The sequence below is a fragment of the Cheilinus undulatus genome, linkage group 1, assembly GCF_018320785.1.
Source record: "Cheilinus undulatus linkage group 1, ASM1832078v1, whole genome shotgun sequence".
Taxonomy (NCBI): Eukaryota; Metazoa; Chordata; class Actinopteri; order Labriformes; family Labridae; genus Cheilinus; species Cheilinus undulatus.
In genome coordinates this window covers 5,473,997-5,489,086 of record NC_054865.1, presented here as the reverse complement: position 1 = coordinate 5,489,086, position 15,090 = coordinate 5,473,997, and positions in this window count along the sequence as shown.

Genomic DNA, 15,090 nt, shown 5'->3' with positions numbered 1-15,090 from the left:
GGGATTAATAAAGGAATATCTTATCTTATCTTGTATGCTTTTCCTTCACTAGCTAAGGTTTGGTTCAGCCCTAGTTATTCTGCTATAAGCTCAGACAATTTTCAAATCTGAAATGATTTTTAAAAATCATCAAATCTGGCCTGAAATCAGGCTTAAAATCCTCTAGGGTGTGGCCGGCCTAGACTGCTGGGGATTTTGGCACACTGAGCTTCTGTTCATTTTAATGAACATTTATCTCCCATTTCTTATATGTTTTTCTGGATTGTTGGTGTGGATGACCTGCTGCCAAGCCAACAGCTGCAACCATTAACATCAACCTCCTTTTACCATCATCAATAATGCTAAAGTCATTTTTAAAACTTCTGGACTCCAACTGCTAGAATAAATATTATCAATCCTCTCACCATCATTATAGTTTTTAGACCTGATGATCAGTCTGATTTTATTGTAAATACTGTGCTATCTGTGCTAATATTCTGCAAACTTTTAGCATTATGAAAGGCATCATAACAACAACTCTGATGTTGGTGAGGAATTTGCACAAAACGAATGATATAAAAACTGATCAACTCATTAATGGTGCTGCAGCTTTGGCTTTCAGGTACTTATTTTATCTCATCTTGATGTGATTCATGTCACTTCAATGACAAAATAAGCACTTCCCTCCAAAATGTTTGGATTTCAACACAATCCCAAATGCAATGTATAAATGTTCCTTGAAAATCTGTATTTTTGAAAATGTGTCAGGTATATAACTGTTATATTTATGCAGTTTAACAGTGGTGATAAGCCTGCATTAGCCAATTGTATTGAAGAATTTTTAAGTTGGTATTGGCCGTTATTGTTCCATTCATTATTTGTAATGTTCACATTTAAGTTGAACTTCCATGTCTCAAGTTTGGGTACTGAGGATTCATTCGAACCAGACATAAGCCAGCTGTATATTCATGAGATCAAACCATGGCTTTTGCAGTCTTTGATCATAATTTCTTCTAAGGCAGTAAGAGCTGCAATTGTTAGATTGGTTTTGCATCAAAAATATGAACTCTTTTGTTTTTTAAAACTACTTTCATTCTACTTTTGAGTTGTTAAACTAGACGATTACTATCCTATTTAATTTAAACCCGCCACCATCCTCCCACAAATAACTATTTCAGTGAAAAAACCTTGAATGTTTTTAGTTTTAATATCAAAACTACTTTTATTCTATCTTTAAACTATTAAAGTGGACGATGATTATTTTTTATAATCTAAACCCGCCACCACCCCCCCTCATCGGAGGACAAATAACTTTATTATAGTGGAAAAAAGGAAAATGTTTTTATTTTTAGAACTACTTTTATTCTATTTTTAAATAACTTAACTATTTGATTAATATCTTTTATGATCTAAACCCGTCATCACTCCCCCTCCTCAGAGGACAAATACTTTATTCTCATGGAAACGAAGCAATATTTTAATATTAAATCATTTTAAAACAAATTATATTTTTAAACTATTAATCAAACAATTATTATCTTTAAAAATCTAAACCCGCCACCACCTTCCTCATCGGAAGACAAATAACTTTATTTTAGTGGAAAAATGTAATAATGTACATTTTTTAATTTTTAAAAACCTAATGTCTTCTATTTTCTAATTATTAAACTAGACAATCATTCTCTTTTATAATCTAAACCCACCACCACCCCCTCATCGGAGGACAAATACCTTTATTATAGTGAAAAAAATACATCTATATGTGTGTTTTCATTTTTTTTAAAATTACTTTTATTCTATTTTTTAAATTATTAAACCAGACAATCATCATTTTTTCTAATCTAAACTCACCACTACCACCCTCATTGGAGGACAAATAACTTTATTTTGGAGAAAAAACACATAAATATACGTGTTTTCATTTCTAAAACTACTTTTACTCTAAAAATATCTACCTTTTATAATGTGTTTATATATATTAGAACTGCTTTATCCTGTTTTTAAATTATTTAACTACTTGATTATTATTTTTGATGATCTAAACCCACCACCACCCCTCATCAGAGGACAAATAACTTGATTATAGTGGGAAAAAAGCAAAATATATTTTATTTTTAATTTTTAGAACTACTTTTATTTACTTATTATTTACTTTTACTACTTTTATTTTTATTTGTCCGTGCAAGCTGTTTTTAGATCGGCGCTGCTGAGTTCGATGGTATTTTTTGCTTTTCCTCATCAAACTCATCAAATACACAATCCAACAACTCCATCACGCTCTTGTGGACAAGTTGTGACCTGCACATTCACCACGCCATGAAATAATCATGGAACATTACGAGACGGAGATGTTTTAAGGTTAAATACAAAGCCGGAACTACACTCCAGACATGGCTGCTGCACTGCGTCACTCCGCCCAGTGGTTTACTCAAGAAATCATTCCGAGTATTTGCTTCATGTGTCATAATGTTATATAATTACATGTTATTTTTTCATAGCGTGGTGAATGTGCAGGTCACAACTTGACCACAAGAGCTTTTTGGAGTTGTTGGATTGTGTATTTGATGAGGAAAAGCCAAAAATACCATCTGTCTCCATTGAGTTGGCACAGCAGCTCCAAACTCGGCAGCACCGATCTAAAAATAGCTTGCATGGACAACTAAAGGTAACGAACCTATTACTAAGACTATAGGAATTATGGCAATGGGCAAATTTGCCAAAATGTTGAAGTATCTCTCTAACGACATCAAATAAAATCATAATGTAAATAGAATTAGTAGGTATTAGTTTGGCTTTACAGATTTATTATAATGTGGGATTAAATCAGGCTGGACATTGAATTGAGTTGCTCACCAAAGCGAGATACAATGTCTGTGTTTGTGGTTGAGGGACAATTACACAGGGAAAGTGTTAGTTATCCTGAGAGCAGCTGTTTTAATCCCACTCAGGGGAAGAAGTTTGGTTCAACAAGGCAAAAACTTCTGGATTTGACTTTTGTCAAGGTTGTGCAAGAAACTAGTCAGAGGTGTGGACAGGAGAAGACTCTGAGAGAGCAGAGGTGATGCTGCAGCTGCGCTCTTTTTAACGATGTTCCTCCCTGCTCTAAATGTTAAGCTATGAATAATTTTCTTTGTCCTGGGGAGTGGCAAAAACACAAGTGAGCTATAACTGTAGAAAAACAAACCTAGGCAAATTCTTGGGGCCCCCCCTTATGGACGAGGCCCCAAGCAGTTGCCTACCTTTGCTTAATGGTAAAACCACCTATGGGCATTGTTGAATAATGGAGAACAATGTTTCCCCGTCGCTCATCCTGGGTATGTCCAGCTTCTTGTAACTCAGATGAAGGTCTTTCTTTTTTTAAGGTCCCTATCCCACAGTCCAAAGCCACACTGACAGAGAAAACAATCAACCAGCATCCAGCACAAACCTATCTCATAAACATGCATGAGAATCAAACTCGCTGTGGTTGATGGGCGTCAGGGAGTTTCCACTTTGAGTTGTTCCTGTACGCCACATCTCTGGGGACCACTGCTGCTCCGAGATCCCCTGCAGTTCAGCCTGGGACTGTGACAGACCCAGTTTCCATGTGTGGCCACGAGGAGGCACTACAGAAGTCTTGGTGGTGGACAGTCTGTCTACTATAAGAGGAGGAGTCTACAACTATCACCTCCTCTTTTTTCAGTCTGTATTTAGAAGACTAGCCATTAGCAGCTGCTGTTAGCAGACAGACAGAAATGGAGGACAAGACTAGAAAATACTGACTGAAGACTAGAGGACAGCAGCAGACGCTCCACACACCCTGTGTGCATGCACACCCACACACACACGCAGACAACACGCAGACAACACACAGACAACATACAGACAACACAGAGACAACATACAGACAACATGTAGACAACACGCAGACAACACGCAGACAACATGCAGACAACATGTAAACAACACAGAGACAGCATACAGACAACATGTAGACAACAGAGAGACAACATGCAGACAACACACAGACAACACCCAGACAACACGCAGACAACATGCAGACAACACGCAGACAACACGCAGACAACATGCAGACAACACACAGACAACATGCAGACAACATGCAGACAACATGCAGACAACACACAGACAACACGCAGACAACATGCAGACAACACCCAGACAACATGTAGACAACACAAAGACAACATGTAGACAACACCCAGACAACACACAGACAACACGCAGACAACATGCAGACAACACGTAGACAACACGCAGACAACACGCAGACAACACTCAGACAACACGCAGACAACACGCAGACAACATGCAGACAACTCAGAAACAACATGCAGACAACACGCAGACAACACGCAGACAACTTGAAGAAAACACGCAGACAACATGCAGACAACATGTAGACAACACGCGGACAACACACAGACAACACACAGACAACATGCAGACAACATACAGAAAACACGCAGACAACATGCAGACAACACACAGACAACACGCAGACAACATGCAGACAACATGCAGACAACACGCAGACAACACTCAGACAACACGCAGACAACACGCAGACAACATGCAGACAACTCAGAAACAACATGCAGACAACACGCAGACAACACGCAGACAACTTGCAGAAAACACGCAGACAACATGCAGACAACATGTAGACAACACGCGGACAACACACAGACAACACACAGACAACATGCAGACAACATACAGAAAACACGCAGACAACATGCAGACAACATGTAGACAACACCCTGACAACACGCAGACAACACACAGACAACATGCAGACAACATACAGAAAACACGCAGACAACATGCAACACACAGACAACACGCAGACAACATGCAGACAACACGCAGACAACACGCAGACAACACACAGACAACATGCAGACAACACGCAGACAACATGCAGACAACACGCAGACAACATGCAGACAACACAAAGACAACACACAGACAACATGTAAACAACACAGAGACAACACGTAGACAACACGCAGACAACACGTAGACAACACACGGACAACACGCAGACAACACACAGACAACACAGAGACAACATGCAGACAACACGCAGACAACACAGAGACAACATGCAGACAACATGTAGACAACACGCAGACAACATGCAGACAACACGCAGACAACACACAGACAACATACAGACAACACAGAGACAACATACAGACAACATGTAGACAACACGCAGACAACACGCAGACAACACGCAGACAACACACAGACAACATACAGACAACACAGAGACAACATACAGACAACATGTAGACAACACGCAGACAACACGCAGACAACATGCAGACAACATGTAAACAACACAGAGACAGCATACAGACAACATGTAGACAACAGAGAGACAACATGCAGACAACACACAGACAACACGCAGACAACACGCAGACAACATGCAGACAACACGCAGACAACATGCAGACAACATGCAGACAACACGCAGACAACACGCAGACAACACTCAGACAACACGCAGACAACACGCAGACAACATGCAGACAACTCAGAAACAACATGCAGACAACACGCAGACAACACGCAGACAACTTGCAGAAAACACGCAGACAACATGCAGACAACATGTAGACAACACGCGGACAACACACAGACAACACACAGACAACATGCAGACAACATACAGAAAACACGCAGACAACATGCAGACAACATGTAGACAACACGCGGACAACACACAGACAACACACAGACAACATGCAGACAACATACAGAAAACACGCAGACAACATGCAGACAACACACAGACAACACGCAGACAACATGCAGACAACACGCAGACAACACGCAGACAACACACAGACAACATGCAGACAACACGCAGACAACATGCAGACAACACGCAGACAACATGCAGACAACACAAAGACAACACACAGACAACATGTAAACAACACAGAGACAACACGTAGACAACACGCACACAACACGTAGACAACACACGGACAACACGCAGACAACACACAGACAACACAGAGACAACATGCAGACAACACGCAGACAACACAGAGACAACATGCAGACAACATGTAGACAACACGCAGACAACATGCAGACAACACGCAGACAACACACAGACAACATACAGACAACACAGAGACAACATACAGACAACATGTAGACAACACGCAGACAACACGCAGACAACACGCAGACAACACACAGACAACATACAGACAACACAGAGACAACATACAGACAACATGTAGACAACACGCAGACAACACGCAGACAACATGCAGACAACATGTAAACAACACAGAGACAGCATACAGACAACATGTAGACAACAGAGAGACAACATGCAGACAACACACAGACAACACGCAGACAACACGCAGACAACATGCAGACAACACACAGACAACATGCAGACAACACACAGACAACATGCAGACAACATGCAGACAACACGCAGACAACACGCAGACAACATGCAGACAACACCCAGACGACATATAGACAACACAGAGACAACATGTAGACAACACCCAGACAACACGCAGACAACACACAGACAACACGCAGACAACATGCAGACAACACGTAGACAACACGCAGACAACACGCAGACAACACTCAGACAACACGCAGACAACACGCAGACAACACGCAGACAACATGCAGACAACTCAGAAACAACATGCAGACAACACACAGACAACACGCAGGCAACTTGCAGAAAACACGCAGACAACATGCAGACAACATGTAGACAACAAGCGGACAACACACAGACAACATGCAGACAACATACAGACAACACGCAGACAACATGCAGACAACACACAGACAACACGCAGACAACATGCAGACAACACGCAGACAACATACAGACAACATGTAGACAACACGCAGACAACACGCAGACAACATGCAGACAACATGTAAACAACACAGAGACAGCATACAGACAACATGTAGACAACAGAGAGACAACATGCAGACAACACACAGACAACACGCAGACAACACGCAGACAACATGCAGACAACACACAGACAACATGCAGACAACACACAGACAACATGCAGACAACATGCAGACAACACGCAGACAACACGCAGACAACATGCAGACAACACCCAGACGACATGTAGACAACACAGAGACAACATGTAGACAACACCCAGACAACACGCAGACAACACACAGACAACACGCAGACAACATGCAGACAACACGTAGACAACACGCAGACAACACGCAGACAACACTCAGACAACACGCAGACAACACGCAGACAACACGCAGACAACATGCAGACAACTCAGAAACAACATGCAGACAACACACAGACAACACGCAGGCAACTTGCAGAAAACACGCAGACAACATGCAGACAACATGTAGACAACACGCGGACAACACACAGACAACACACAGACAACATGCAGACAACATACAGACAACACGCAGACAACATGCAGACAACACACAGACAACACGCAGACAACATGCAGACAACACGCAGACAACATGCAGACAACACGCAGACAACACGCAGACAACATGCAGACAACACGCAGACAACACGTAGACAACACACGGACAACACGCAGACAACACACAGACAACATGCAGACAACATGCAGACAACACAGACAACACGTAGACAACAAGCGGGCAACACGTAGACAACACACGGACAACACGCAGACAACACACAGACAACACGCAGACAACACGCAGACAACACACAGACAACACGCAGACAACACACAGACAACACACAGACAACACGCAGACAACATGCAGACAACATGTAGACAACACAGAGGCAACATGCAGACAACACAACACAACAAATAATGACAAAACAGCAAATGAATGGACAAAACATGCAACTTTTTTTTATGAAATCACAACACAACACATCACAACACATCACAACACAACACAACACAACACAACACAACACATTGCATCAAATTAAAACATACTTTTTTTTGTTTTTTGTGGTTTTTTTTTTTTTTTTTGGCTATTTTTGTTTGTTTTTTCACAACACAACATGGCACAAGACATCAAATAACACCAAAGCACACTAAATAACATTAAATAAACTCTAAATAACATTAAATAAAACTTAATATTTTCTTATAACATTAAATAACTTCTACAAACATCTAATAACTATTAATGACATCAAATAACTTATAATAACATCTAATAACTATAAATAACATCAAATAACTTCTACAAAATCTAATAACTATTAATGACATCAAATAACTTATAATAACATCTAATAACTATAAATAACATCAAATAACTTCTACAAAAATCTAATAACTATTAATGACATCAAATAACTTATAATAACATCTAATAACTATAAATAACATCAAATAACTTCTACAAAAATCTAATAATATCAAAAAATATCTAACTACATCTAATATATATACAAACCACATCAAACAGGGTTAACTGTTTGCATTGCGTTTCTTTGGTGCGCCATCTTCTCGCTCTTCAGCAGCTCTTTTCTGTCCACGCCCTTGGTTTCTCATCTTCAACAGTGCCCGAATTTTCTTGGCCCACTTGGGCACTGGAGCAGGTGGGACTAGACTGCATGGACCCTGCCGTGGAACAGGGTGTGTCTCCTCTCCTTTGACCTCTGGCTGGCTCGTCCTCTTCACCCTTTTAAAAACAATCCTGTTAAGCTCACTATGAGGAACACAGGTCCAGAGCTCATCTTCTGACTCAGGAGGGTGCAGTCCTGGAGGAGAGCTAAGGGAGCTAAACAGGCTTGAGGAAGAGGAGGAAGAAAAACTAAGGGATGAGGGAACAAATTTAGAAGAGGAGGAGGAGGAGGAGGAGGAGGAGGATGAAGAAGAGGAGGAGATGGTCACAGAGAGTGTGTCAGGGGCACCCTTGGGCTCTTCAGCAGCTGTTTTAGGCCCACACAGCTGGCCAGGCTTGCTTGGCATCTTCACCCTTTTAAGGATGACCCTGTTGAGCTCAGAGTGTGGAACACAGATCCAGTGCTCTTCTCCTGGCACTAGAGGGCGTAGTCCTGCAGGAGACCTGAGGGAGCTGGAGACGCTTTGAGATAAGTTAGAAGAAGAATTTATGTTTGAGGAAGAAAAGGAGGTGGAGGAAGAGGAGTCAAAAGAAGAGGAAGAAGAGAAGGAGGAGGAAGAAGAGGAGGAGGAGGAGGAGGAGGAGGAGGAAGATGAGGAGGAGGAGGAAGAAGAGGAGGAGGAGGAGGAGGAAGATGAGGAGGAGGAGGAAGAAGAGGAAGAGGAGGAGGAGGAAGATGAGGAGGAGGAGGAAGAAGAAGAGGAGGAGGAGGAGGAAGATGAGGAGGAGGAGGAAGAAGAGGAGGAGGAGGAGGAGGATGAGGAGGAGGAGGAAGAAGAGGAAGAGGAGGAGGAGGAAGATGAGGAGGAGGAGGAAGAAGAAGAGGAGTAGGAGGAGGTCATGGGAGGTTTGTCAGAGGAGAACATGCGTTCATTCCATCGCTGTCGTAGGGTCGGGATGTCCAGGCCGTCGTCTTCCAGGAGTAGTGCTGGTGCTGATGTAGGGCTCCTCGGGAACTGAAAACAGAAACAAACCCAACGTGTGAAAATCTGCTTGTCAACTGACCAACCCACCAGCTGAATATCAGTCAGCTCAGGCAGACATATGAAGTGATACCCATGACACCCATTTTTCCTCATAGCAAAATTATGGCGGGGCATTACACAGATTCAGTAGACCATGAACAACACATTTCTGACTTAAAAAATACACCCATCTCTAATGCAAGCATAGGAAATGTTACTCATATGTCACAATTGACTTTTGTGGTTAATTTATTATCATCTATTATTGGAAAAATAATACAACACAAGTCAAAATCAATTGTATTTAACAACAAAAATCATTTTCAGGAGCTTTTTTCAACAAAAAACTGGTGAATGGACCTCCACAGCCATGATTTATTGATGACATCAATGCATGTGTGCTGGATCGGCAAAATAGCAGCTTTTTAACCCCTTTTCACCACTGTTTCTGTTCATTTATGCCACTTTTTCCCACTCTTTGCCCATTATTTCCACTTTTATTCACTTTTGAACCCCATTTTCCTTCTTTCTCTAGCCAATTTTTGCAACTTAATTCCACTTTATACCCTTTTTGCCACTTTAATAGCTTTTCACCATTTTGGCACCATTTTTTCATTGCTGTAAGTCATTTTTGACACTTTTCCCCATTTTTGCCTATTTGAAAAAAACATTCTGCAATTGTAGTTCACTTTTAGACATTTTTCCCCACTTGTTTGCCAGTTTTTGACATTTTTTTTACAAGTTTATCTGGCTTTTCTTTTTTTTTTTCTTTTTTTTACCAGTTTTTGCCTCTTCAAGATTTTTTTTTTTTTTTTTTTTTTTTTTTGCTTTTAACCACTTTTCACAATGTTCTTCAATTTTTTCTCTTGTTGTATATATTATTATTATAATTGTTATTATTATTATTATTTTGCCATTTTATCCCATTTTTGCCTTTTTTGAACCCTTTCCACTGTTGCTTTCACAAGTTATGACACTTTTTTTTACACCTATTTCAGTTTTTTCCACTTTTAAATTATTCAACCAATCACTGACCACATCAGAAAGTTCAGTGTGCTTCTTTATTAGTTTAAGTGAAGAAAAAAGCTCTGCATGGTCTCTAACAGGACATTTAAAGGTCATCTGACACCTGTGTTACAGTGGGTCCTCATGGGTTAAATTAAAAAGGCCTCTGTCAGTGTGCAGTCTCTTCTTCAGTGGAGAAAATGGAGAGAGAGGAATTACACAAGTCAGCTGGAAACCTCCCATGAAATGAAAACTGCAGTCAGACTTCAGTTTGATGTCTCTGACACATTATAATATCCTGATGGCCATATTACAACAATACTCTGATTTTAGTCATTCAAAAATGTTCAAGACTTTCAGATCCAGATGTTAAAGTGACTCTTTGTCAATTATGGTCTGTCTCTTAGCCCAGACAGTCTTTAAATTGTAATTAAGATTCAATCATTTCCAGCCCATAATAACTGAAAACCAGCCTTTTCCTGACTGATCTGACTCTGACATCATAGTGTCTGAAATAATAACCCTTCTGCTAAGAAAATATTCTTGTCACTGATGGATTTTTGCCGTGGCTCTTTTAAATAAATCAAGTCATTTGCTGAGCATTGCCATGATAAACAGCTTTCTTTCCTTCTATCAGTAGTAACCCTTCTTTAATAATTATTTGAAGAGCTTTGCAGTTCTCATACATGTCTATAAATGATGCTAGCTCACACACTGAGCTCATTTCACCTTGTCTTACACCATTAATGCATTAAAGCTTTGGGGGGTTATTTTTAGGACATTTTGTTAAAAGATTTTGCATGTAAAGGGTGAAATATTGATTATAACATACTGCTGAAGGAGAAATGCAGAAATATCCCTGTATAGCCAAAGAAGCAGTGCATGGTATCAAACACGTGGACCTGAAAGGAGCTTCAGTTTGACTCAATGTAATACTTCTTGTTCAAATGTGGATTATTCTCTCAATATTCTGCTACAACTGTGTAGAGTTTGTCAAATGTCTGTCAAATGTGATGAGTTCAGCATGAAAATGTCATTTTTCAGACTTTATTCTCATTGTCAGTAACATCGTTCAGTGAGGACTTTTGACGCCTCACGAGGCTCAACATCAAATCAGATGTCTTACATTTGTCCAGCAGAAATCCAGTTTGTCCATGGTGCTGGTCGATGATCGTCTGTGGAGGTCGCTGTTGTACAAATCTTGCAGTAGAGAGGTCTGCTGTCGCTCAAATCGCTCGTCAAAACTTCGTGACTTTTCTCAGATGACTCCGAGTTTGTTTACGTTCAAATAATCTCATGGCTGTGATCGTCACTCTGTTCCAGACGTCACAGGTTGCCACAGCGACCACATCATCGACGTCACTCACCTGCTGCTCCGTTGCACGTGCATTGACATCAAATTCTCATCAAAATCACGAGGAACAAATAAAGTCACCAGTAGACTGATGCTTAGTTTAGGATCAACGTTTTCAAAGCTGTTTTAATGCATCAAGCAGCCTTCAGATAGACTCATCAGCTCAGTTTTATTCCATTAAGATGAAGTGAAACAGAATCATATCTACAGGTGCATCTAAAAAAAATTAGAATATCATGAAAAAGTTCAATATTTTTGTCACTCTTTTCTGAAAGTGAAACCCATATATTATATAGACTTGTTACACATAGAGTGAAATATTTTAAGCCTTTATTTCTTGAAATGTTGATGATTATGGCTTACAGATAAGAAAACCCAGAATTCAGTGACTCAATTAGAATATTATATAAAATATTCTGTCCATAGATGAAACCAAAATTGAGTTGTTTGGAAGGAACACAACGCTATGTGTGGAGAAAAAAAGGCACAGCACACCAACAAAACCTCATCCCAACTGTGAAATATGGTGGAGGGGCCATCATGGTTTGGGGCTGCTTTGCTGCCTCAGGGCCTGGACGGATTGCTGTCATTGATGCAAAAATGAATTCCCAATTTTATCAAGACATTTTGCAGGAAAACTTAAGACCATCTGTCCACCAACTGAAGCTCAACAGAGGATGGCTGATGCAACAGGATAATGACCCAAAGCATAGAAGTAAATCAACAACAGAATGGCTTCAACAGAAGAAAATACGCCTTCTGGAGTGGCCCAGTCAGAGTCCTGACCTCAACTCGATTGAGATGCTGTGGCATGACCTCAAGAGAGCGATGCACACCAGACATCCCAAGAATATTGCTGAACTGAAACAGTTTTGTAAAAAGGAATGGTCCAAAATTCCTCCTGACCGTTGTGCAGGTCTGATCTGCAACTACAGGAAACGTTTGGTTGAGGTTATTGCTGCCAAAGGAGGGTCAACCAGTCATTAGCCTAGGGGTTCACATACTTTTCCACCCTGCACTGTGAGTGTTTACATGTTTTGTTCAATAAAAACATGAAAACATATCATTTTTGTGCAGTATTAGTTTAAGCAGACTGTGTTTGTCTTTTGTTGTGACTTCGATGAAGATCAGAACACATTTGAAGACCAATTTATGCAGAAATCCCAGAAATCTCAAAGGGTTCACATACTTTTTCTAGCGACTGTATATCTAATATTTGGACTTTTATCTTATGTTTTGAGCTTTAATATTTATTATTTTGACTTTTTATCCCATATTTTGGCCTTTTACATTTATTATTGGGAATTTTAGCTAACATTTAGGCCTTTTCAATTTATTATTTTTATTTTTATCTCATATTTTGACTGACAATTTATAATTTTGACTTTAGTCTAATATTTTGGCTTTTTTCTATCTATAATTGACTTTTTATCATATTTTGACCTTTTAGGTTCACAGTTTTAAATTTCAGTTTATATTTTGGCCTTAAAAACATGATTGTGACTTTCTGTTTTTGTCTTTTAAAAGCATGATCTTAAGATCTAATTTTGTGTCTTGACCTTTTGCACTAAGTTTGACTTTTTATCTCAGATTTTGAGCCTTTAAACATCATTTTGACTTTATAAATCTCAAAATCATTTATCATCAGTGCTTATTTTTTCCATACAATGTATTACCAGCAAAAATGAGGTTGACAGTTTGGTTTAATGTGGACCCTGTTAGACCTTAATTCAGACTCCAGCCCTTTCTTTGATTGAGTTTGACACCCCTGCCCTAGGTGGACACACATCTACACACATGGACAAAATTGTTGGTACTATTCTGTTAAAGAAAGACACACCCACAATGGTCACTGAAATAAACTCAAATGGACAAAAGTAATAACGAATACAAATGTACTGACAATTTATTCATGAAAATCAGACATTGCTTTTAAATTGTGCTTCAACAGGAAATTTTTTAAAATGGACTCATGAAACTGGCCCAGACAAATAAAAGACAGTACCCCTAGAAAAGACAGGAAAGATAGGGACATGTTAAACTAAGGTGTAAGTAGTCACTGTGCTGTTTGGTATCATGGTGTGTGCCACACTGAACATGGAGCACAGAAAGCTAAGGAGACAGTTTTCCCAGGAGATTAGAAAGAACAAGCATGTTAAAGGTAAAGGCTATAAGACCATCTCCAAGCAGCTTGATGTTCCTCTGACTACAGTTGACTTTTTATTCAGAAGTTTAAGGTTCACTGGACTGTAGCCGACCTCCCTGGATGTGAAGAGGAAAATTGATGACAAATTGAACAGACAGATTACACAAACGGTAACCTAAGAGCCCAGAACAACTTCCAAAGAAATTAGAGGTGAACTCCAAGGTCAAGGTTCATCGTGTCAGAACACACCATCCGTCGCTGTTTGAGCCAAAGTGGAATTAATGGTAGAGGACCAAGGAAAGCAAATCATTAAAAAGCCAGACTGGAATTAGCAAAACTGCATACTGACAAGCCACAAAGCTTCTGAGAGAATGTCCTATGTCCTTTGGCTCTGTTATGTTCTTGGGCTGCTTTGCTGCATCTGGCACAGAGGGCCTTAAATCTTCAGGGCACAATGAAATCTCAAGACTATCAAAGTATTATGGAGTGAGATGTGCTCCCCAGTGTCAGAGAGCTTGGTCTCAGTCACAGGTCATGGGTCCTCCAACAGGATAATAACCCAAAACACAGCTAAAAACAGCCAAGAATGGCTGAGAACAAAACTATTCTGAAGTGGCCTTCTATGAGCCCTGATCTAAACCCTATTGAACATCAGTGGAGGGAGCTGAAACATGCACCCTGGAGAAGGCGACCTTCAAACCTGAGACAGCTGGAGCTGTTTGCTCACAAGGAGTGGGCCAAAATACCTGGGGCAGGTACCGAGTTGTTAAATGTTATTTTAAGACGTATGTCGGACTTGATGTGATTTTTTGTTATTCAAACCTGAAATAGTCTTGTTTATTTCAGTTTCATGGTGCTCCATGATGTGAAAATTCTTCTGTGAAGATTAGTAGACTTTGTTGTGGACATCACTGTGAATTGTGGACTCTTAACAGACCAGCAGGTACAGTATACTCTTATCCAACACACACTGACAAGTATAATAGCTGTCTGTGACT